This window comes from Meles meles, chromosome 14, assembly GCF_922984935.1.
Source record: "Meles meles chromosome 14, mMelMel3.1 paternal haplotype, whole genome shotgun sequence".
NCBI lineage: Eukaryota > Metazoa > Chordata > Mammalia > Carnivora > Mustelidae > Meles > Meles meles.
The window spans coordinates 74,389,362-74,413,113 of record NC_060079.1 but is presented as its reverse complement, the minus strand read 5'-3'; the positions used below and the strand labels follow the sequence as shown (position 1 = coordinate 74,413,113).

Sequence of the window (23,752 nt, the reverse complement as noted above, 5' to 3'; positions counted from 1 at the left end):
CATTCTCATAGAAAAGACATGGAATTTGGAGACTCTCCAGCAGGGCAGCTGCTCCTTGGAGATGGGAGCAGGTGTGGTTGGAGCAGGGTAGAGGGGGGGAACCTCATTTTGTCCATGCTCAACTGTATTAAACTCTGAGTTGTTATGAAAAAAAAAAAAAATGGATTTTGCTCAATCCTATTAGACTTTTGGTTGTTAAGGACAAAATGTGATTTTCACATTCTCATTGTACCTCCCCAAATATATAATATAATATATTAAATTGCCCTTCGCCAACGGCTCTCCTATAGCTCACGAACTACAAGGTTTGATTCTCTTATAAAACTGGATCGGGAAGATCTGAGAGTGTGCGGCCGCATCCAAAACCCTGTGTTCGCCTGAGCACCGGAAGAGAACGGTCAGGAACATTTTCTTCCAGCCCTTCTCAGACAGCAGCCGAGGAGCCTTCAGCACGTTCTTTTTTATACTTTGGTGACTCATTTCCTCACTTGTAACAAAGAAATCCTGAGGCAGCGCCAACCAGCCATAAAATGCTGTTATGAAAATTCCCGTCGTGGAGTAAGTAAAACTTCGTTTCATATATGATTTTGACATTACGCCTTTATAATACAATACTCCAGGGTTTGAATATCTGACATTATTTCTGGCTCTGCTTGTTGTGACTAGAAACTGTGAACTCTAGAGACCGGGATGGAAAATCACTCTCTGCCCAGCACCCCGGATCGCGGTGTCCATAAAAGGCAATGTGCTGGCTCGAGAAATCGCATGATTTCATAACTAACCTGTGGTCCCTGCTGCCCCCTTCGCATATGAAAGCACACTGGCAGAGAAGGGAGAAAAGTCTCGTTTTTTTCACATGCTTTCAGCTCCTAGCTCCTTGCCTGAGTCTTTTAGTTAAAAAGACATTTATTTCCCTGTAGACATATTATCGCTCCCGGAGGAAGACTATTCCATCGTCCTATGCTGTAGCCTGTCTCCTAATGCAGAAATCCTATCTACTAGATTCATAGATGACCTGCCGAGGTCAATTCATTCATTCATTCATGCCTCGAGTGCTTCCTGCATTGCTAGACATGGAGCTAGGACACCCCGCCCCCATCGGCAAAGACTGAGATGAACATTCATTCACGTGCAAGTAGTTTATTTGAGAGAGGGTCCTAGGAGATACAGGACGCGGTGACTGTGTGACAAGGAAGGGGAGGAAGGCGACAGAGCATCCATTACTGAGTAAGTTACCACTGTGGGCAAATAGAGCACAGTCCTACCAAGGAACCTGAAAACGAGGCTCAGAATTCATCCAACCGAGGGGCAAGGGAGCTGGGCTGTTTATTCACCAGGTCTCTGTTTGTTATCATGCTTTCGGGGGAATTAATCGTCCAACACATCTGACTTCCCTGGGCGCACATCCCAAGGCCAGAAAAAACCAAGTGGATATTTTCAGGAGTCAGCGGTAAGTAGCCTTTGACTTCAGAAGTGAACACGGAGGGGGTTGGCGTGGGGGACACCCGTAGCTTCTGCTACGTACGGGCGGACAGAATTCAGATCCCCTCTTTACCTCCCTCCTTTTGACCTGAAGGAGGGAACATGACATGTGCTCCTTGAACCCAGTAGCCCAGGATAAGGGAGGGCTAGAAGGGAATGGGGGGAACTCCAGAGTAATGGGCGTAATGAGTCTGAGGGAACATACGCCCAACCTGAGTCAAATTGTGGTGAAGATGGGCAGCGAGAGGAGCCACAGCTTGAGATGACATCAGGCCATGACTGGTCGCCAGCTGTGCAAAGGATGAGACTGTCTAGAATGACACGGAAATACTAGCTTTCCCACAAGCGTCAGGTGGTACCCCAGGGGGCGAAAAACCTGATACAGTGGGAAATCTTAAGCAGAAGGGTTGGAAGGAAGCAGGAGAGCTGGACAAGACTTCTAGCTCTAGCGGGCGGGGCAGACTCACCAGGGGCATGGAAGGTGCAAAACTGGATGTCCGTGCTCTCACTGGACCTGCACCATTTCCTGCCAGTCACCTGGACAAAGCAGGGAACGCTAAGACTGGCCCAAGCCCACCGGCTTGCTGGGAGGACTAACGAAAACCCAGCAGGGCTATACGCTGTTTTGGCTGTGTGACATGGGAGGGGAGCTCCTGGCTGCGGGGCCAAGTGGAGTTGATTTTCCAAGGTAAGGCAGCTTGGAGTGAAGCACTCTAATTCTTGGGATGTTTTCCTCTGGGTTGGACTGAAATTTGCCTTCCTTGAGCTTTTCCCTGGTCCTCATGCCCCCTTTTGGAATTCCTTGATCAGTCCCAAGAAAGTTTGTGTCAACCACCATTCCAGGCCCGTGGCAGACAATAATAAGCCCCCTTTGGGCAGGTGCTTATGCTTTGTGAGATATCAGGAAGGTTATGGCAAAAACGTGCCTAATAGCCCTTCCCCTGCTCTCAGCTAGCCTGTTCTGTATCAGATATTTCCAGGGAAAGCAACCCTGCCAGGGATGCGGGTGGGGTCTGTAGTGCTTTACCACCAAGTTCCTCGTCCCCAACCTTCTATGTCCCTTCTCAAGCTCGCAATTCAAGGCACTATCTCAAACAGCAATGTTTTTCTCCTTTCCTTTGGTCTGGCCTTATAAATCCATTGCTGGGATTTCTCTCCATTGTGGTGTTCATCCTCTTGCGGAACTTTAAACATACTGAACATTTGTTTGGGTTGTCTCTTATTGAAAAAAATGTATCTTGCTCTTCCGTGAACCTGCCACGTGGATCAGAAGGGCATTAATTTATTTTTATTTTTATTTTTTTTTAAGATTTTATTTATTTATTTGACAGAGAGAGAGATCACAAGTAGGCAGAGAGGCAGGCAGAGAGAGAGGAGGAAGCAGGCTCCCCGCGGAGCAGAGAGCCTGATGCGGGGCTCGATCCCAGGACCCTGAGATCATGACCTGAGCCGAAGGCAGCGGCTTAATCCACTGAGCCACCCAGGCGCCCTGGCATTAATTTATTTTATGTGAACAGAAACTTAAAGCACAAGGAACTTGGAGATGGAAATGCTTTCTGTGCTGGGTGCCAAAGCAGGGTAACAATAAATAAGGGAGCCATCTCATTCAACCCAAAACAAAAGAAAAACAAATAAAATAACTATCATTGTTCTGGGCAGAGGAGCATCTTTAAGAATGAATAACAATGAAGCACACATATTGGCAAGTCTGCCTGTGGTCACTTTGGTGAATTTGTATAAATGATACTCTTGAGTCCTAACTGGGATTTGAAACATGGCTCCTTTTAAAACGGACACAAGCCTTTTATTGTTCACTCTGCTTTATAGTAACGCTCAGCTACAGACAGAAGACAGTTGGAATAGTCCAGAAGTTATAGAAGGAAATTGGAAAGTTTGGCTAAAAGGGCTTGTGTCTTTTGAGCCAAACATTTCCTATGTCATTGTAGTTGTATGTTTATGGATTTCTGAGAAATTAAAAATCATGCGCCATTGTTACAGCAGGCACTGACACCAAAGAGAAAGGACAAGCCACACCAAAGAGAAAAAGAACAAGCATGAAAATTGCACAAAAAGGAACTCAGAAGGAAGGGCAGGATTGCTTTTCCTGCCCAACTAAAAATGATCAGAAGAAATGGGGTTTTCTCAATCTAGAGAATAATCTTTTTTTTTTTTTTTTTTTTTTTAGTTCACAGCTGGCTATCCCCAATTCTCTTCATTTTACTAGAATTTCTAATCACATTAAATATCTCAGCAGTGGGGCACCTGGGTGGCTCAGCTATTTAAGCATCTGCTTCAGCTCAGGTCATGATCCTAAGGTCCTGGAATGGAGCCCCGCTTTGGGTTCCCGGCTCAGCGGCGAGCCTGCTTCTCTTTTTCCCTCTACCACCCCACCCCCACCGGCACCACCCTCCTGCCCCAGTCATGCTCTCTCTCAAATAAATATATAAAATCTTAAAAAATAAATCTCAGCAGTGAATTACCATTAACAGTATAGTTTAAAAATGTCTACCTGGAGAATTTCTATACATAGACTTACTCCAAGTTTAAGTATATATATTATATAATATTTTTATATTATATATTGTAACTATATTAACAGAAATATATATATTTGACAAATACTTTTTTCTTTGATGTGATTGGTGCTCTGACTATATGTTCATTTTATGAGAATGTATTTCTTTTATAAACGAACTTTCTTCCTTTAACATTTGAACTGGGAACTCCATTTCCATTAATTCCCATCCTACCAAAAAACAAACCCTTTTTAAAGTCGGGCTAAACATATTTTCTCTTTACTTTTGATCCTCTTAATAACTGACATTCAAGTAGGTTACGTCCTACTTCCAGAAAACAGCCTGTGCGCGCTGAGAAATACAGAGAAGGGAGTTGATTTTTTTTAAAAGTCCTTCGTCATTCTCTATTTTTTGAAGTATTGAAAATATTAAAAATTGTTGCCCACACATGATTTTGCTTCTTCCAGAGTAAAGAAATATGGATTTATGGTGAAACCTAACTCCTGGAGGAAAGGTAATGACGATTTAAAAAGAAAAACTTTTTTTAAAGATTTTATTTACTTATTTGACAGAGAGAGAGAGAGAGAGATCACAAGTAGGCAGGGGGAAGCAGGCTCCCCGCTGAGCAGAGAGCTGGATCCCAGGACCCTGAGATCATGACCGAGCCAAAGGCCATGGCTTAACCCACTGAGCCACCCAGGTGCCCCAGGAAAAACATTTTTTCAAAGCACAAGCAGAGGGAACTATGGTAGATTTGTAAATGAGGTCAAAAGAGAGACTAATTTTTACTAATTTTACTAATATTCCTTTAATGCACCTAGTAAACGTTTCCAGATTAAGGATGTCTAAATTTTAAAAACTTGCTTTCTGAACTTTCATGGATAGAAGGGAATCAGAAGATCAGAAATCCCAGCAAACCATTCCTGCTTCATATTTTTCCTCATTCTTTTGGAGTAAGGTAAGATTTTTCACTGACTTTCAAACGCTGTCAAATAAATCTTACCTAGATTTTCTACAGTAGGAGTTTAGCAGGGACCGAGGCCCAGAATGGAAGCATCGGGGAGCTTGTAGGAATGTTAATTGCATCAATTAACTCTAAATGCCTTCCAGATAATTCTGTCTTAATTCTTCTGAACAATCCTATAAAGCATGTATTATTTTTCTCCCCATTTTACAGAGAAGGAAAAGTGAGCCTTCAAGAGATTCAGCAACCTGCTGAAAGCAGAACTGGTGTTCAGACAGAGGTTCCCTTGTGTCTAGAGCTGAGTACCAAATGACTCCCACGTGGGGCTGAACAAGCTGCTAGAAATGTGGAGAACCTGATGAGAAGACAGGGCTAAAAATGGTGCCTTCAGAGTGAAATCCACATTCAGCACCGGGAAGGGATTGGAACATGGCGTTGTTACTTAAACTTCCTTGATGATGAGACTCAACCTGGGCAATTGTTGGAAATACCTGGTCCTTCTCAGGTCTGCTGAATCCTTGTCTCCTCACAGAGGAACCCAGAGGAGTCTGATGATCGGAGAAACAGAAATGCTGGACGCAGGTCACAATTCTGGCTTCCCATTAGGACTACATGGAGAGAGGCACCTGGCTGGCTTGGTGGGTACAGCGTGCAACAACTCTTGATCTCCGGGTGGTGAGTTTAAGCTCCATGTTGGGTGTAGAAATTACTTAAAAATAAAATCTTTAAAAAAAAATAAAGAATCATATTTTTTTTAAAAAGAAAGAAAATCCTATGAAGAGCTCTTTGTAAATACTAATGCCTGGGCCCCACTCCTCAATTAAATTATAATCTGGGACAAGAGTAGGGTATAGGAGTGTGGATTATTAGGCTTAAAAAGTTCCCCCAGGTGATTCCCATGGGAAGTCAGTGTAGAGGTTCCTGGCTGGCTCAGTCGGAACAGTGTGCAACTCTTGATCTTGGAGTGGTGTGTTCAAGCCTCATGTTGGGTGTAGAGATTACTTAAATAGATAAAACTTAAAAAAAAAAAAAAGAGGAAGTCAGGGTTGCAATCACAGATACATGGTTAGAGATGAAAATAGATACTTCCCTTTCCTGGATTCATAAAGCTCATCACCGGACCTCTTTTACAGCAGTTTTTGCATGTTACTTGATTTGTGAATATTTGCATATCTGTTTTGACAATGACCTTGCATTGTAGCCTTGAAGGGCAGACACTTATTAACTTTATACTTGGGACTGTGATATTGAATAAACATGTATTTGCTCTGTGCATGTAGATATTCAAAGGATATCCTTGGCAATTCTGTTCAAGGACAAGATATATATATCACGGACACTACAAATTCACCTGAAGGGGACTCACTTCTCTTTTTGTTTTACGAATCAACAAGAGTCAATGCTGAGCATTGTCCTCTGCCTGCTGTCCAGGGAGATTTGGCACTCCAGGTCATTGTCTTGGCCAGCGCCAGGAATGGCCTGTGGGTCTTTTCGAACAGTGTCTGCCTTGGCTTCCCCGAGTCCAGGCTGGCCCTTAGTGGTTGCTCGGTCAATGGAATGTGGCATCTGGGGCCTTCTAGTGCTAGGTCCTGAGAATTCTTACAGCTGGCTTCTGGAGCTCCGGGACCATTCATGGAGCCTGACCACTGTGAGACCACCATGCTCAAGAGAACATAGGGAGAGTTCCTGAAATAACAAGAAGAGACACCCGGCCAGCCCCCAACGCATCTCTAGACAAGAAGGTTGAAAGATTCAAAGCCCTCTTTAATTTGCCAAAGCGCATTTCAGAAATGTCACTATGACGCCTTATCTATAATATAAAGAAAAATAAAACTTCTTTACAATAAAATAATATGCATTTCAGTGTTGAATGCCATGGGCAGAAGGAAGAGTGCATGTGCGTGTAAAATCACGGAAGAATACAAAGCTGCAAATTCAGGCTCTCACAGTGTGTGGTGTCGGCAACCGAAATGCCACAGGTAAGATCGCCTTCGGTGGCTTTTGGAGAGAATAAATACGGTTGTGTATAGTTCTAAACAAAGTCAAGTGCAATATTTCTTGATTTTTACATGTTAGGTGAATCCCTGGAAAATTCAGTATGTATTTAAAACAGTATTAAACTTGCCTTGGGTTTAGGAGTTCCTATTTCGGGTAAATGGGATTGGGAAAGGCCAGAATTGGAACTACCACCAAACTGCCAGGGAGTTTCCTATTTTTGTCCTTTCCAGGATCCCCCTACCCGGACTCAAGGTAGTCTGAAATGTGGACGTGGACCTCAGTCAGAAAGAGCTCCAGGAAAACCTCTCTAGCTCTGGCTGAAGCAACTGGAAGGGGGATTCCCAACAGTCAGAATTTTAGGGGGAAGTACTCTGTTTTCCTTCTTTCTCCATTCTCTTGAGCCCCAGCCCTCAGGCAAGCCCAGTCACACAGTCACGGTGTGAGCCTCCCGTCAAGTATCTAACATCTAGGTGGGGGAGCCTTTCTCTTTAATCAGAGAAGTTGTGATCCCAAGAGGGGGAGCAAACTTCCCGTGCTTTTTCTCCCTTTTTCCTCCCATCTCTCAGTCCCGAAGATAGGCACCATTCTGAGAAGCGTGTGGTGCCGGGGGTTACATATGCCTCAGCTTTCAAAAGGGAGGACCACAAATGGGAACTGTAGGGAGCTAGGAAGTACCAGCATCATGGTGGGAAGGGAACATCGTGCGGGGCCGGGGGGGGGGGGGGGGGGGGGGGGGAACAGCGGCGGGAGTGTGCGAACTGCTGGGCTCCCCTCTGGGCTACACAGGCATGGATCTGACCTAAACATTATACTAAAAACTTTGAGAACTGAACTATGGGTCAGAAACCACCTAGGTTGCAGGCCAGCCACTAGGTGGTGTATACATAGGACAGATCCAAATAGCACAGCAAAGATTTTGAAAATGGAAACTGACATTGGAAAAACAATGGAAACAGAAAAAAAAAATGGAACAAAAAAGAGAGCTAAAGGGGCGCCTGGGTGGCTCAGTGGTTTGGGCCGCTGCCTTCGGCTCAGGTCATGATCTCAGGGTCCTGGGATCGAGTCCCGCATCCGGCTCTCTGCTCTGAGGGGAGCCTGCTTCCCTCTCACTCTCTCTGCCTGCCTCTCTGCCTACTTGTGATCTCTCTCTGTCAAATAAATAAATAAAATCTTTAAAAAAAAAAAAAAGAGAGAGCTAATGAGTAGACTTCCCTAAGTATGGTCGTTTTCTGCAAAGAAGCAAAGGCAAGTCAATGGAGAAAAGATAGTTAAGTGGTATTGGGACAGTTGGTCAGCTGTATGCACCAAAAAATAAAAATAAATAAAAATAACCTAACCTTCACAAGTCAGACAAAAAGTAGCTCAAAATGGATTATAAATCTAAATGTAAAACACAAACCTATGAAAATCTTAGAAGTCAACATAGCCTTTGTGATCTGGAGTTAGGCAGAATTCTTTTACATCATGTCAAAACCATATCCTTTTAAAAATTGGTAGATTAGACTTCATCAAAACTCTATAAAAGGCCCTATTAGGAGAAGGAAAACATGAACTGTAGGCTTGGAGCAAATATTTTCAAACTGCATATCTAATAATGGACCTGTATCCAGAATATATAAAGCCCAACTTACACGTGCGCCAAAGACTCGAATACTTCACTAAAGAGAACATATGCAGAGGCGCCTGGGTGGCTCAGTGGGTTAAGCCTCTGCCTTCGGCTCAGGTCATGATCCCCGGGTCCTGGGATTGAGCCCTGCATCCGGCTCTCTGCTCAGCGGGGAGCCTGCTTCCTCCTCTCTCTGCCTGCCTCTCTGCCTACTTGTGATCTCTGTCAAATAAATAAATAAATAAATAAATAAATAAATAAAATCTTCAAAAAAAAAAAAGAGAATATATGCAGACGGCAAATGAGTAGATGAAAACCTATATATGTATTAAAATTATGCATCCCCCAAATCAAGTTAATGTTAATTTAAAAAATACTTTGGTGTTTATACGGAAAACAGGGTTAGACTCTGGGCTTAGATCATTACAAACTTTGCCTAGTGCCTCAGTGCGGTACAAAAAGTAACACCTACACGGGGCAGCCTTGACTCTAGCATCCCTGGCTCCTAACTTCAAAATGCAGCCCCGTTCTTCATGTCAAGCACACAAACAAATTCAATTCTCCATAATTTCCCAAAAAGGTCTTCAAGAGCTGCAGTGGCTCCCCTTAAGAACAACTATCCTAGGGGCGCCTGGGTGGCTCCGTGGGTTAGGCCTCTGCCTTCGGCTCAGGTCATGATCTCAGGGTCCTGGGATGGAGCCCCGCATCGGGCTCTCTGCTCAGCGGGGAACCTGCTTTCCCCTCTCTCTGCCTACTTGTGATCTCTGTCTGTCAAATAAATAAATAAAATCTAAAAAAACAAAACAAAACAAAACAAAACCCAAAACAACTCTCTGAGTCCCCTGGGACGTTCTGCATAATTATGCATAATTATTAATTACTAAGTCAGAAAGCTATTGCTTGAACTGAATCACGATAAGCCTTTCTTTGGGTTACTTGCACTTTACCTGTAAAATACCCAGACCAGGGCCGGGTACCCAGTGTACTTTCAATAAATAGAAGTTGTAACTATAGCACTAGGACACTGAGATGTCCTACAGGCAAATGGCATCTCCTGAAGAAGTAAAGAGCTTTTCAGGCCAGTAGGAGCTAATTTTAAAGAGGCAAGGAGGAGCAGGGGAAGGACCGTCCCACCTCTCTGCAAATTCCATCACCACTTCCTGTAGGGCTGGTTGTACTTCTTTTCCTCTCCTCAATTTCAGAAGTGGCTAGAATCTATTATACACCAGCTTCAAAGGTCAACTCATCTTTGACAAACTGCAGATAATTGAATATTGGATTACGGGGCCCCAGGGTTGATTTTAATCAAGTGCGTTTAAAGAGATAACATTAAAATATTTCTCTCTTCGTAAGTTCACTGTAATAGCAACCCCATATGAAGAAATCTCAGCCCTGTAAATGAATAATGATAACGTTTGTGTAAAATACACATTTATTTATAATTATGTTTGTTACGTGCAATTATTCATAATTGTATCTTGGACCCAGCAACACTTTTATTAGTTAAGCTGTAAGCGTTTTATGAAAGACTACATACGTTCTCTCTTTACAAGAGGGAACGCTCTCTGAACGGCTGCGTGTGAGTGCGCGAGAAGGTCCTGCTCCACGATGCCTTGAAGGATGTCCAACTCATCCACATCATTCATGGTGCCTTAAAAACAGGCACACTAGAACCAAATAGCCGTAGAAACTACTGAATTGCACATTCCCCCCCCTCGACATTTTCACAAATCTGAAATGCAAACCTGTCTTAAAATTATTGGCAAAGTGTTCGCGGTGATGGCCGTTGTCTTCAAATACGTGACCTTGGTTATTTCTAGTTAAATAACTGGACATCTGCAACCCATGATATTGAGTCAGTAAGTCATTTAAGGTTCGTCTGCACAGGGAATATGAGTCCTGGTGTTACCAGAAAGCTTTCCATTGATGCTGTATCTTATCTAGAAAGTGTCAGCAATGTCTGCGTGGAGTGCAGGTTATAAAACTTTCCTTTTCTGTATCATGCTTTAGATGTCAAGTACAAAAACTCCGTGCCTAGTCCTAGATCCCAAAGATTTTCTCTCCTTTTGTTTCTAAACTTTTGATAGTGTTATGTTTTATATTTGAATCTTTGGTTCATATTGAGTTCGTTTCATACGAGGTATGAGACTGAGGATGAAGTTCATTTTTGACGATGTCCAGTTGCTTGTTCTAACCCTATTTGTTGAAAATACCATCTTTCCGCTGAAGTGCTTTTGCTCTTCTGTTAAAAGTCAATCCGGCATGTTTGCCTGGGTCTGTTTCTGGGTTGACTATATTTCATTGATCTTTTTGTCTATCTTCCCCCAATTCCACAAAGCCTTCATTACTCTAGCCATATAATAAGTCTAAAAATTGGGTAGGCTGATTTCTCCCATTTTATTCCTCTTTTTAAAAATTTGTTTTAGTTATTCCGGTTCCTTTGCATTTCTATCTAAAATAGGAGCACCTGGGTGGCTCAGTTGGTTAAGTACGTCTGCCTTCTGCTCAGGTCATGGTCCTGGGGTCCTGGGGTCGAGTCCTGAGTTGGGCTCCCTGCTCAGCGGGGAGTCTGCTTCTCCCTCTCCCTCGGCCCCTCCCCCTGCTCATGCATGTACATTGTCTCTCTCTCTCAAATAAATAAATAAAATCTTAAAAAGAAATCCTAAAATGATCTCATCTACATGTACAAAAACTTTTGTTGTTTTTTTAAATAGGAATTTTATTAACTGTGTGTATTGATTTAAGAAGAATTGATATCTTCACTATATTTGGTCTTCTAGTCCCTGAACACATTTATTTAGATAATTCATTTCTTTCACTGGCAGGGTGCAGTTTTTAGCTTGAGGTCCTGCACATGTCTTGTTAGACTTAGACCTAAGTGTTATATCTTTTTTGAGCAATTATAAATAGTTTTATACTTTAATTTTGGTATCTACGTTTTCATTGCACATAGGAAGCAATACAAATGATTTGGTATATTTATTTTGTATTCTGAGACCTTAGCAGAATCAGTTATGTAAGGATATATTTGTAAATTCCTTATAATTTCTAAGAAGAAAATTATGGGCTATGAAGCAGGGAGAGTTTTGTTTCTTCCTTTCTTATCTGTATGGCTTTTATTTCCTTTTCTTGCTTTATTGTCCCGGCCAGAGCAACCAGCACCATGCCAAATGAGAGCGCGAAAAGTAGGCATCTTTTCTTGGTTCCCAGCTTTGTAAGGAAAACATTCAGTCTCCTGTCACAAAGTATAATGCTAGCTGTAGCTTTTTTGTCGATGTACTTTACTAAGTTGAGGAAGTTCCCTTTATTCCTACTCTTTTGAGTTTTTATCATGAAGGAGTGTTGACTTCTGTCACTTTTTTTGCATCAAGTGTACTATCCTGCGATTTTTTTCTTTTGCATTCTGTTAACGTGACGGAGTATATTGAACCACCCCTGGAATAGCCCTCATTCGGTCATGATGTCTCTGGATCTCTTTGCTAATATTTTTTTTCCTAAAGATTTTATTTATTTATTTGAGAGAGAGAGACACAGCGAAAGAGGGAACCCAAGCAGGGGGAGGGGGAAAGAGAGAAGCAGGCTTCCCGCTGAGCAGGGACCCCCGATGTGTTACTCGATCCCAGGACCCTGAGATCATGACTTGAGACGAAGGCAGAGGCCTAATGACTGAGCCACCCAGGCTAATATTTTTTAAATATTTTGCTAATATTTTTAAAGATATCTTATATCTATATCAATGAGAGATAGTATTCTGTAAATTTTTTTTTGTAGTGTGTTTATCCGTCCTTATGCCAATACCACATAGTCTTGTTTACTCTAGCTTTGTTATTTTCAAGATTATTTTGGTTATTCTGGAGCCCCTGAATTTCCACAAGAGTTTAGGATTAGCTTGTCAATTTCTGCAAAAGCAGTAGCTGGAATTTAGATAAGTATTGTGTTGAAATCTGTACTGCGCCTGTTTTTATATGGCCCATAAACTTGGAATGGATTTTACATTTTGAAAGTTTAAAAAAAATGTTATTTATTTATTTGAGAGAGAGAGAGATAGCAGGAGCAGGGAGGAGAGGGAGAAGCAGTCTCCCCACCGAGCAGGGAGCTGGATGCGGGGCTTGATCCTGGGGCCATAAGATCATGACCTGAGCTGAAGGCAGATGCTTAACTGACTGAGCTACCTAGGCAGCCCAGTTTTGAAATTTTTAAAAAGAAGAATAGTACTTCATGTCAAGTGAAAATTATATAAAATTCAAGTATCCAGATACATAAAGTTTTATTGGAATACAGCCATGCTCATTAATTTACATATTGTCAATGGATGCTTTGGCAATATAATGGCAAAGTTACAACAGAGTCCCTGTGACCTACGAAACCTAAAACACTTGCTGCACAGTCTTTTACAAAAAAAACCCCAAAACTGGGGGACTCCTGCTTTATTTCTTTGTTTATTTTGAGATAGACAACGGCAGGAGGGGTAGACAAAGAGAAAGAATCCCAAGCAGGCTCCCCGTTCAGCATGGAGCCTGCCATGGGGATTGATCCCATGAATCTGTGATCATGCCCCAGCAGAAATCAAGAGTCAGAAGCTCAACCCACTGCTTTAGACTACAGCAAAGACTAAATAGTAAATATCGCCTAAAGGTTCCCCAAAAATTGAGGCCTAGGACTATGGCCAGGGGCTGGGATTTCCCATTTCCAAGGGTTTTTGTCGAAACATGTCTACACCTGATAGAATTGGGTCTTAAACTTTTTTTTTCCTAATGTGCTATGTAAATACAGAAAGTGAAAGGTCAAGCCAATAGGCAGGAAAAAAAGAAAGGAAGGAAAGAAAGAAAGAAGAAAAGAAAAGAAAGAGAGAAAGAAAGAAAGAAAGAAAGAAAGAAAGAAAGAAAGAAAGAAGAAGATGGAAAGGAGAGGAGAAGACAGGGAAGGGAAAGGAAGGGCAGGAAAGGAGAAAGAGAGAAAGATGAAAGACGAACATTCTGGGCATTGATAGAGCTGTATAGAATTCAAATTTGGAGCCGGAAGGACCCTAGTGATTCTCTCATTTTTACAGGTGAGGACAGTGTGATTCAGGAAGTCTTCCCCTAAATTACACAGCGTCTGATTCCTGCAAAAGAGTGTGCTCATTTTTCTCCAGAAAATGTTCTGAGCCGAGCCGGGGGACATGTGGAAGCTTAAGGAGAGAATAACGATCATCCATGAGCGGACTGCCTTTTGAACCTATCTCTCCTGGCATTGCGGATGCAGGTCTATTTCGCACGCGCTGAAAACTGTAATTATGAGGCATTGATAATGCACCTGACAGTTCGGCTCATTTTAAAGCCTGCGGGCTGCTGAATCTTCTTCCAGTTTATTCTCCGGATTGTTCCACTGAGCAGCAACGAGAGGTCAGAGAATCGAGTTTCGATCTGGGGCACTTGAAGTTGTATTGTTACTTTCATGGGTCAAAATACATTCTTTCTTGGTGTGAACCCAAAGGCGTGGTCCCCCGTTGGCTTTCCGCTGACTGCTCCCCGCTGCCCCGCATCCCACAGACGTCACCGCGGCGGCTCGGGGTCCCTGTGGTCCTGAGCTAAGACTCAGCACCCCGAGAGGATGACAGAGATTCGGCAGCTGCCAAAGGAGGGCCCGAGCATGAGAAACCTTTCCATCAGGCTAATGAAACCTGTCAGCGACAGCAGGGACCCAGATCGTGCTCTCCCAGAATGCACGAGGAGTGGAAGAGCCGCCAGCTGGAGGAAGGAGGGGGAGGCATGGGAAGAAGCAAAGAATTCATCACACCCGGCTCTAGCAGGAGGAGCCGGAGTCTGGGCTGGCTGTCAGGAAACGGAGAGAAGAAGGAGCTATGGTACAACCATTGGCCAGCTGCCAACTTTGTTGTCTGGTCCTTGCTTCTAGGGTGCCCCTTCTATAGAGAGGGGTGGCAGAAGTGGGTTTGCCTAAGTTTCAGGACCCCTCTGTGCCCTGCGCTTTCCCATGCCTTGGGAAGACCCTGGCCAGGTGTTCATGGGGCCTGAAGGTTTTTGAAACTCGTGGAAGGAGGATCCTTGAACTCGCAGTCCATTAAGCCCACTGGGTCTCTCCACCTCTGCTTCCTTCATGGACAGTTTTGGGATTTGCGAAGGGAAGGCTGAGTTAGGAATACACCATATTAACTGCAATTTAGAGAGTGGTTTTGGAACATTAAAAAAAACACACACACACAAGAAACTATAAACTGGTATTTAGATGTCTATAAAGGGTAGCTTATTCTACATCATTTAAATTCATTTATTTAAAAAAGGAGAGGGTGCCTGGGTGGCTCAGTCGGTTGAGTGTCATCCTTGGGCTCAGGTCATGATCCCAGGGTCCTGGGATCCAGCCCACATCGGGCTCCCTGCTCAGCGGAGAGCCTGTTTCTCCCTCTCTCTCTGTCCTTCCCATCCCCCCTCATGCTCTCTCTCTTGCACTGTCTCTCTCAAATAAATAAATAAAATATTAAAAAAAATTAAAAAGGAGAGAAAATTCAATTAAATGTTAGTGGGATATGAAACTAAACAATTAAAAGGAATGATTAAGTTAGTAGAAGTTATTCTGACATCAAGAAGGAAAGCATAACACAAACCTTTCAGATCATACTGAATGCAGTCACTTGATATGAGGAAGGGATATTCTATTGAGAGAAATAAATGGCATTTGGATTGAGAATATGATTAATGAAGAGCTGTGAATTATATGAACTCATTGGAAAATAATTTTAAATTCTTATGTATTAAACATGAAATATTGAGATTGATAAGGAGAACATTAACTCTTAATACTCCAGGGGCGCCTGGGTGGCTCAATGGGTTAATGCCTCTGCCTTCGGCACACATCATGTCCCGGGTCCTGGGATGGAGCTCCGCATCAGGCTCTCTGCTCGGCGGGGAGCCTGCTTCCCCCTCTCTCTCTGCCTGCCTCTCTCCCTGCTTGTAATCTCTGTCTGTCAAATAAATAAATAAAATCTTTTAAAAAATATATATAAACTCTTAATACTCCAATACAATGAGGACACTGTTGACGGACTGGCTATTGAAGACGATCAGTTCAAAGACCTCGACACGAAGAAACCTTAAAATCCTCTGAAATCTTACAGTGCATGTATGAGAGAAACTCAGTGCTTCCTCTAAATCTGATGAAATCCCAGAGAGTTCTAAGGCGTGACTAGTAACTCACTGCAAAGTTGAGAAAGACTTCTCTAAATTATAAAAGAATTTCGATGAAAGATAGTTAAGAAAATACTGAATTTTCTTTCTATTCTTGCTATAAAATATATCACAAAATCGTTGCGTTTTGAAGAGACTATCCGAGTGTATGAAGACAAAAACTATAGGAGAAAACAAAGTATTTTAGAGATGCAGGAAGAATTTCATTAAGTGGCAACACTGCTATTTTTCTGAAATTTGTGATGTTTGTGTGGTATTTGGTAGCTTTTAAAAATAGTCCTTTGTGGGGCACCTGGGTGGCTCAGTGGTTTAAGCTTCTGCCTTTGGCTCAGGTCATGATCTCAGGGTCCTGGGATCGAGCCCCGCAACAGAGCTCTCTGCTCGGCAGGGAGCCTGCTTCCCTTCCTCTCTCTCTGCCTGCCTCTCTGCCTGCTTGTGATCTCTGTCTGTCAAATAAATAAATAAAATCTTTAAAAAAAAATAGTCCTTTGTGTGATCTTTCCTTATACTAAATAGTCACTCTTTGGCTGATATATATTATAAATATTATATTTAAAATATATTTATATACCTTATATATATTATATATCTTGTATTATATATATATATTATATATATTATATTATAAATATATATTATATTATATATATAAATATTATATAAATATTATATTTATATATATTATATTTATATACCTTGTATATAAATATATTATAATATTTATATACCTTTATATAAATATTATATTTATATACCTTGTATTATATTTATATTTATATATAAATATTATATTTATATACCTTGTATTATACAAGGTATAATAATACCAAAAATACCTTGTATTATACAAGGTATATAAATATAATATTTATATTGTATTATATAATACAAGGTATGTAAATATAATATTTATATTATTACATATTTATACATATTTATATTATTATACAAGGTATAATAATACCAAAAATACCTTGTATTATACAAGGTATATAAATATAATATTTATATTGTGTTATATAATACAAGGTATGTAAATATAATATTTATATTTATATGTTATATAATATATATTTATTTTTTTACATTGTATTCTTTATTCTTTAGCATGGTTTTTTTTGGTAATTAACATATAATGTATTATTTGTTTCAAGTGTACAAGTCTGTGATTCGTCAGTCTTACACAACACACAGCTCTCACCACAACGCATACCCTCCCCAATTTTTTCAAGATTTATTTACCCGTTTAGAGAAAGGGAGAGAGAGAGAGCATGCATAAACAGGGAAGGGAGGAGTGGAGGGAGAGAGAGAGAAAATCATCAAGCAGACTCCCCACTGAGCACAGAGCCCGATAGGGGGCTCGACCCCAGGACCCCAAGATCACAACCCAAGCCAAAACCAAGTGTCAGCCACTTACCCACTGAGCCACCCAGGTGGCCCCCCCAACCAATATGAAATTTATAATTTTGTATTCTTTTTCTAAAAAAGTACCTCTATAAGCTTCCCATATATATATATATATTTAAATTGTGGTAAGATATACATAACATAAAATGTACCATCTTGAACATTCTTTTTTTTAAATTTATTTTTATTTATTTTTTATCTTATTTATTTGACAGAGAGAAATCACAACTAGGCAGAGAGGCAGGCAGAGAGAGAGGAGGAAGCAGGCTCCCCGCGGAGCAGAGAGCCCGATGTGGGGCTCGATCCCAGGACCCTGGGATCATGACCTGAGCCGAAGGCAGAGGCTTTAACCCACTGAGCCACCCAGGCGCCCCCATCTTCAACATTCTTAAACACACCATTCAGTGGCATTAAGTGCGTTCACACTGTGGTATACCCATCACCATCCATCTCCAAAAGCCTTTTCATCCCTGCAAACTGAAACTCTGTACCATTAAACACTAACTCCTTATTCCTCCCTTCACCCAGCCCCTGGCAACTACCCTTCTACTTTCTCTGTCTCTGTGGATTTGACTCCACATCTTACAAAGTGGAATTACACAAGATTGGCCTTTTTGGGGACTGGTTTAGTTCACTTAACGTGATGTCCTCGAGGCTCGTCCCGTTGTTACCTGTATCAGATTGTCTTCCCTTTTTAAGGCTGAATTGTATGGATACAGCACATTCTATTCATCCATTCTTCCATCATAGGACACTTGAGTTGTTTCCCCTGTTGGCCATCGTGGATAATACTGCTTTGTTCCCACGACGGTACAAATACCTGTTTGAAACCCTGTTTTCCATGGTTTTGATAGATCGATGTCATAGATCCCAGTGTTGTAGGTTTATTGTTTATTTCTGCTTTTAGAATTTACTGTATACACATGAATTTATCTATCCCATGAGTCAAGAGGATACCCAGATGTGGAATCGCTGGGCCCTAGGGTAGTTCTTTTATTAATTTTTCGAGGAACCACTGGACTGTTTCGCACACAGCTGTCCTACTCCTACCAACAGTACAATGAGGGTTCCGGTTTCCCACATCCTTGCCAACACCTGTTATTTTCTGTGATTTGGACAGTAGCCATCCTAATAGGTGCGAGGCCCTCCATATATTTTTAAGTTCTGGCTGGGATTTGGTTTTGCTGGGCCAATATTTCTACAGCATTATTGTTTCAGTTCTTTTCATGGCCACTGCCACGGTCATGGGTGGAACACGGCTTGGCCAAGCCTCTCAGGATGGCTGCTCGGTGCTTCTGAATAGTCTTGGTTTCTCCTTTCCTCTCTCTTGAAGTCCTCGGCACCCATTTATTCAAACTTGCTTTTGGGTGATGTCATAGATCCCAGCATTGTAGGTTTATTATTTCTGCTTTTAGAATTTACTGGATACCCATGCATTTATCTATCCCATGAGTCAAGAGGATCTATTCTTTTCTTTTTTATTAACATATAATGTATTATTTGTTTCAGGGGTGCAGGTCTGTGATTCATCAGTTTTGCACAATACTCAGCGTTCACCACAACATATACCCTGCCCAGTGCCCATCACCCAGCCACCCCCTCCCTGCCACCCTCCTCCCCTCCAGCAACCCTCAGTTTGTTTCCTGAGATTAAGAGTCTCCTTTGGTTTGTCTCCCTCTCTGGTTTCGTCTTGTTTCATTTTTTCCTCTCTTCCCCTGTGATCCTCTGCCTTGTTTCTCAAATTCCTCATATCAGGGAGATCATATGATAATTGTCTTTCTCTGATTGGCTTATTTTGCTCAGCATAATCCCCTCTAGTTCCATCCATGTCACTGCAAGAATTTGATTTTTTTTAAAAGATTTTTATTTATACATTTGACAGAGAGATCACAAGTAGGCAGAGAGGCAGGCAGAGAGAGAGGAGGAAGTGAGCTCTAAAATGTGGAGCTCGATCCCAGGACCCTGAGATCATGACCCAAGCCGAAGGCAGAGGCTTAACCCACTGAGCCACCCAGGCGCCCCAAGATTTTGATTTTTTGATGGCTGTGTAATAGTTCGTTGTATATATATAAAACCCCTTCTTTATCCATTCATCTGTCGTTGGGCATCTGAGCTTCTTCCATAGTTTGGCCATTGTGGACATTGCTGCTATAAACATTGGGGGGCATATGCCCGTTCAAATCACTACACTTGTATCTTTGGGGTAAATACCCAGTAGTGGAATTGCTGGGTGTAGGGTAGCTCTATTTTCAACTTTTGGAGGAACCTCCATACTGTTTTCCAGAGTGGCTGCACCAGCTGGCATTCCCACCAACAGTGTAGGAGTGTTCCCCTTTCTCTAAGTCAAGAGGATCTATTCTGTGTACTTTTTCATTCTACCATGTGCCAGAAGACTCTAAAGTCGGTCTGTCTAGTGTCTCGCTGACATGAAAGCTGGTACAGTCGGTATTGAAGGAGCTGGTGCTAAAGCATGGAACTTCACCTTTGCAGGCTGATGAACGGCCACTGCCTGCTAACTCTGAGCCTACGCCTTGGGATCTTCTAAAGGAAAGGGGCCCTCCAGGACTGAGCTTGGACAGACCCCTGGGCTTTTGAAATTCTTTTGGAACAAGAGGCTCCCTATTTTTATTTTCCACTGGGCTCTGCAGACCAGAGCCAGTCCTGAACAGAGTACATGGATGATGGCAAATTAGGGAGCTGGTCCTGAAGAGAATCATTGCCCTTTTAGACGCTGAGGTTTTTTCCCAAGTGAAAAAGGAATTTTGCCTTAAGATTTCCTCTGGTTCGGGGCGCCTGGGTGGCTCAGTGGATTAAGCCGCTGCCTTCGGCTCAGGTCATGATCTCAGGGTCCTGGGATCGAGCCCCGCATCGGGCTCTCTGCTCCACAGGGATCCTGCTTCCTCCTCTCTCTCTGCCTGCCTCTCTGCCTACTTGTGATCTCTGTCTGTCAAATAAATAAATACAATCTTAAAAAAAAAAAAAAGACACTGATATCTCGTTAAGCGTTTTACTTCCTCCATGCCCTCACGATGCAACCTAGTGGGGAAGAATTTGTGGGTTTAAAATTTTATAAAGAAACTCCAGGAGGTGCCAGAGCTGTCACTGAGTCTACCACCACTGGGTAAACCGCTGTGTTGAACGCAAGTACTTCATAATAAATGTGTTTTCAACATTACAAAATACAACTGGTGGGGCGCCTGGCTGGCTCAGTCCATAGAGCATGAGACTCTTGATCTCGGGGTTGTGAGTTCGCCCCATGTTGGGTGCAGAGATGACTTAAATACAAAATCTTAGGGTCCCCCAGGTGGTGCAGTCAGTTAAACATCAGACTCTTGGTTTTGGCTCAGGTCGTGATCTCAGGGTCATCAGATGGAGCCCTGCATTGGGCTCCAAGCTCAGTGTGGAGTCTGCTTCAGATTCTCTCTCCTTCTCCCTGTTTCCCTCCTGCTTGTGCTTACTCTCTCCTTAAAATAAATAAATATTTTAAAATAAACTAAAATAAATCTTAGAAAAATACAAGCGGTAAGATAAAAATATTTGGTTATATTTTCTTTCAAGGTAACACCCCTGTACTTAGCATGGTTACTGAGGTCACTCTATGCAACCAGCTCTATACAAATATTTGGTTGAAATGGACACAGTCTGGGCAGTTTGACAAATATAACTCTAGCAGTCAGACTGTTCTCTGTAAGGTCCTTTTTCCCATCCTTTATGTAAAATATTTGTATTTTTTCATTTGATAGATGGAAATTTCTTTCCACACTTTCTTTCTTCCATCGTCTGTAGTGTTTTCAGTTTGCACTCGTGGACAAAACTAACCCAAGCCCACACTCCTGATTGTCTTCGAAGAGCTAGGAAGCCCCATGTTTCAATGAACTCCAGCAAAAAGCTGCAGTTTTGATATGTAGTCATGCTTGAGTCTGTGAAGGGCTCCCACCCCGGAATAATGAACGCAGAGCAGGGCCCACGTCCAGGTCCCCCAGCACGGTAAGGCTTCCTCGCCAGTCAGACCAGCCCCAGAGGTTCAGAAATGAGATAAGTTCACTCCAGTGGAATTCTTCTTTACTAGCCACCAACCCCAGACACACGAGGTACAGTAAATTTGGAGGAGCTGATAATGAACTCTGACTTCTTCTGAGTTCATTTGCCTACCCAAGGCCAGAAGCATTTTTGTGTCAGGAAAGAAGAGGAAACTCTAAGCACTTCAGAACAAGGTCTCTACTTCCCTGAGGTCATCAGGATAACCCCCAACAGCCCTGAACTCAGACAGGATTCATTTCTGGTTGTTTATTATGATGGTGGAGGGTAGGATGTGGGACTTTTCTCACGATCTCAGGATAATAGATGGTTAAACTTAGGAAAACACATAGTTTGATACACTATTCTGTAAAGAGTGCTATAGAGTATTTTAGGGATTTAGAAGGAAGTCAGACAATATCTCTTGAAACAATTTCTGCAGCTTTAAAAAGAAAAAAGCAATATGGATTCCTTGTCCTAGAAAAATAATAGGAAACTATTGATGCTGTCTTTCATTTTATTTTTAAAGATTTATTTATTTTAGAGAGAACACACACACACACACACACACACACACACACACACATGCACGAGTGAGGGGAGAGGGAGGAGGTGAATCACAGACTCTCAGCTGTGTGTGAAGCCCAAAATGGGGCCCGAGGAAGGCGCTGGTCCAGGGCTCTGCCCGGGGCTCCATCTCACCACCCATGAGAGCATGACCCATGAGATCATGACCCAGGAGATCATAATCCATGAGATCATGACTTAAGTGAAAGTCACAAGACAGACCCTTAACTGACAGAGCCACCCAGGCGCCCCTTGATGCTCTCCTTTAAAGAAAGGTAAATAGAATGAATCTGGCTGGTGACAAATTCCATCTTAAAAACAGGGGTTTTTTCCTTTTTTCTAGCTAATTTAATAGCCTCCTCTTATTTTATTAATAGTTTTGTAGCAAAGCAACTATTTACTATAAAAAGAATAGTTCAAACATGAAACGATGTTCCATGCTATAGTCTAAAACAGTTGAATTATAAATACTAATGATTATGAGAAATATAGGAGACAACTGGATATGGTCATAATGACTTCATATGTGAAAGGATGTTGAATGATATTCTTTTAAGTGTTCATTATGTACATTTTGCCACAATAAAAAAAATCAATCTATTCACCATCAGATTGTAGGAAGCTTCAGAATTTTATTATTATAAATATTGATCTCCAGTAGTGCCTTGTATACAACAGAGGCCAACGTATTTTTTGTAAAATAAAGGACCGGACTTTTATATGGAAAAAAGTACAACAATAATAGATGCTTATTTTAAAAAACTCAGTTGATGCAAGGATAAAATAAAAAATGGTTCTCTAGATGCTACAATCCACAGGACTGCCTGGTCTTTACAGTCGCTTTTTATCTATACCCAAAACCGATACGCTTCTTCAAGATGTAAGCAGGAAAAGATTTTAAACTAACTATGTATCATTAAGGTACCTAGAAATCCTAAAAGCAAGCCTAACAAGGAAATGATGCAGTAAGAGGTTATCATCAAAACACGGAAAATGCTTGAATTATGAGGATTTGGGTGTGGTAGTTATTCAGATGCAAATTTTCAAAACTGGCTGCAATTACATTTCATTCCGACTACCTCCTCGTATCATCCTCAACAGAAAGGAAACCTTTCTTCCTATGGTTTCAGAACAACAAAGATGGGTTACTCCCTCAAGCTAAAGTAGATGGATGTCTCTTCCGCCAAACCAATACTAGGCGTCTCCATTCCACGCACCGCATCTGGAGACGTCCTGGTCTGGAGAAGGCACTCATCCTTCCATAAAGGGGTGACTCCTCTCTCATGAGAGTTAATGCAGTAGTAAAAACTTAGACAATTCTAGGTCTGCTCTGGTGGGGATTTAAAAAAAAAAAGGAGACTTTGGTAAGTGTATTTATTTATTTATTTATTTATTGGTAAGTGTATTTATATGCAAGGACGGCCGTAATAAAGAAACACAAACTGGGCAGCTTAGAACAACGGAATGTATTCTCTAGACCTGGAGGCTAGAAATCTAAAATCAAGGTGTCAGCAGGGCCGTGCTGTGTCCAAAACCTCAAGAGAAGAATCCTTCTTTGTCCCATCCAGCTTCCAGTAGTTGCCAACAATCCTTGGCATTCCTTGGCTTATAGACGCATCATTCCAATCTCTGCCTCTGTTGTCACAGGGCTTTCTCCTTGTGTGTCTGTGTCTCTCCTCAAAAGGACATCAGTCACTTTGGCCCAGTATGACCTCATTTTACTTATTTATTAAAAAAATTTTTTTTAAAGTAATCTCTATACCCAGCATCGGGCTCAAACTCACAACCCTGAGATCAGGAATCATGTGTTCCACTGACCAAGCCAGATAGGTGCCCCCAGTATGACCTCATTTTAACTTGATGACATCTGCAAAGACCCTATTTGCAAATTAAGACCACATCACAGGTATCAGGGTTAGCATTCCCATATGTCTTTTTAGGAGATGCCATTCAACCCAGAACAGTAAGGAACAAGTTTCTGCTCAAACTTAAAACATGAGAAATGTCCCATTTA

General features: G+C 41.9%; 1 long non-coding RNA gene across 1 annotated transcript; it reads left to right on the top strand.

Moving 5' to 3' along the window:
* Positions 1-770: 770 nt before the first annotated feature.
* LOC123955997 lies at positions 771-14,843 on the top strand. The gene is made up of 4 exons (XR_006821482.1): positions 771-1,450; positions 5,176-5,637; positions 6,827-6,941; positions 13,617-14,843. It is a non-coding gene; the product is annotated as an uncharacterized LOC123955997 (long non-coding RNA).
* The last annotated feature ends 8,909 nt before the right edge of the window (positions 14,844-23,752 follow it).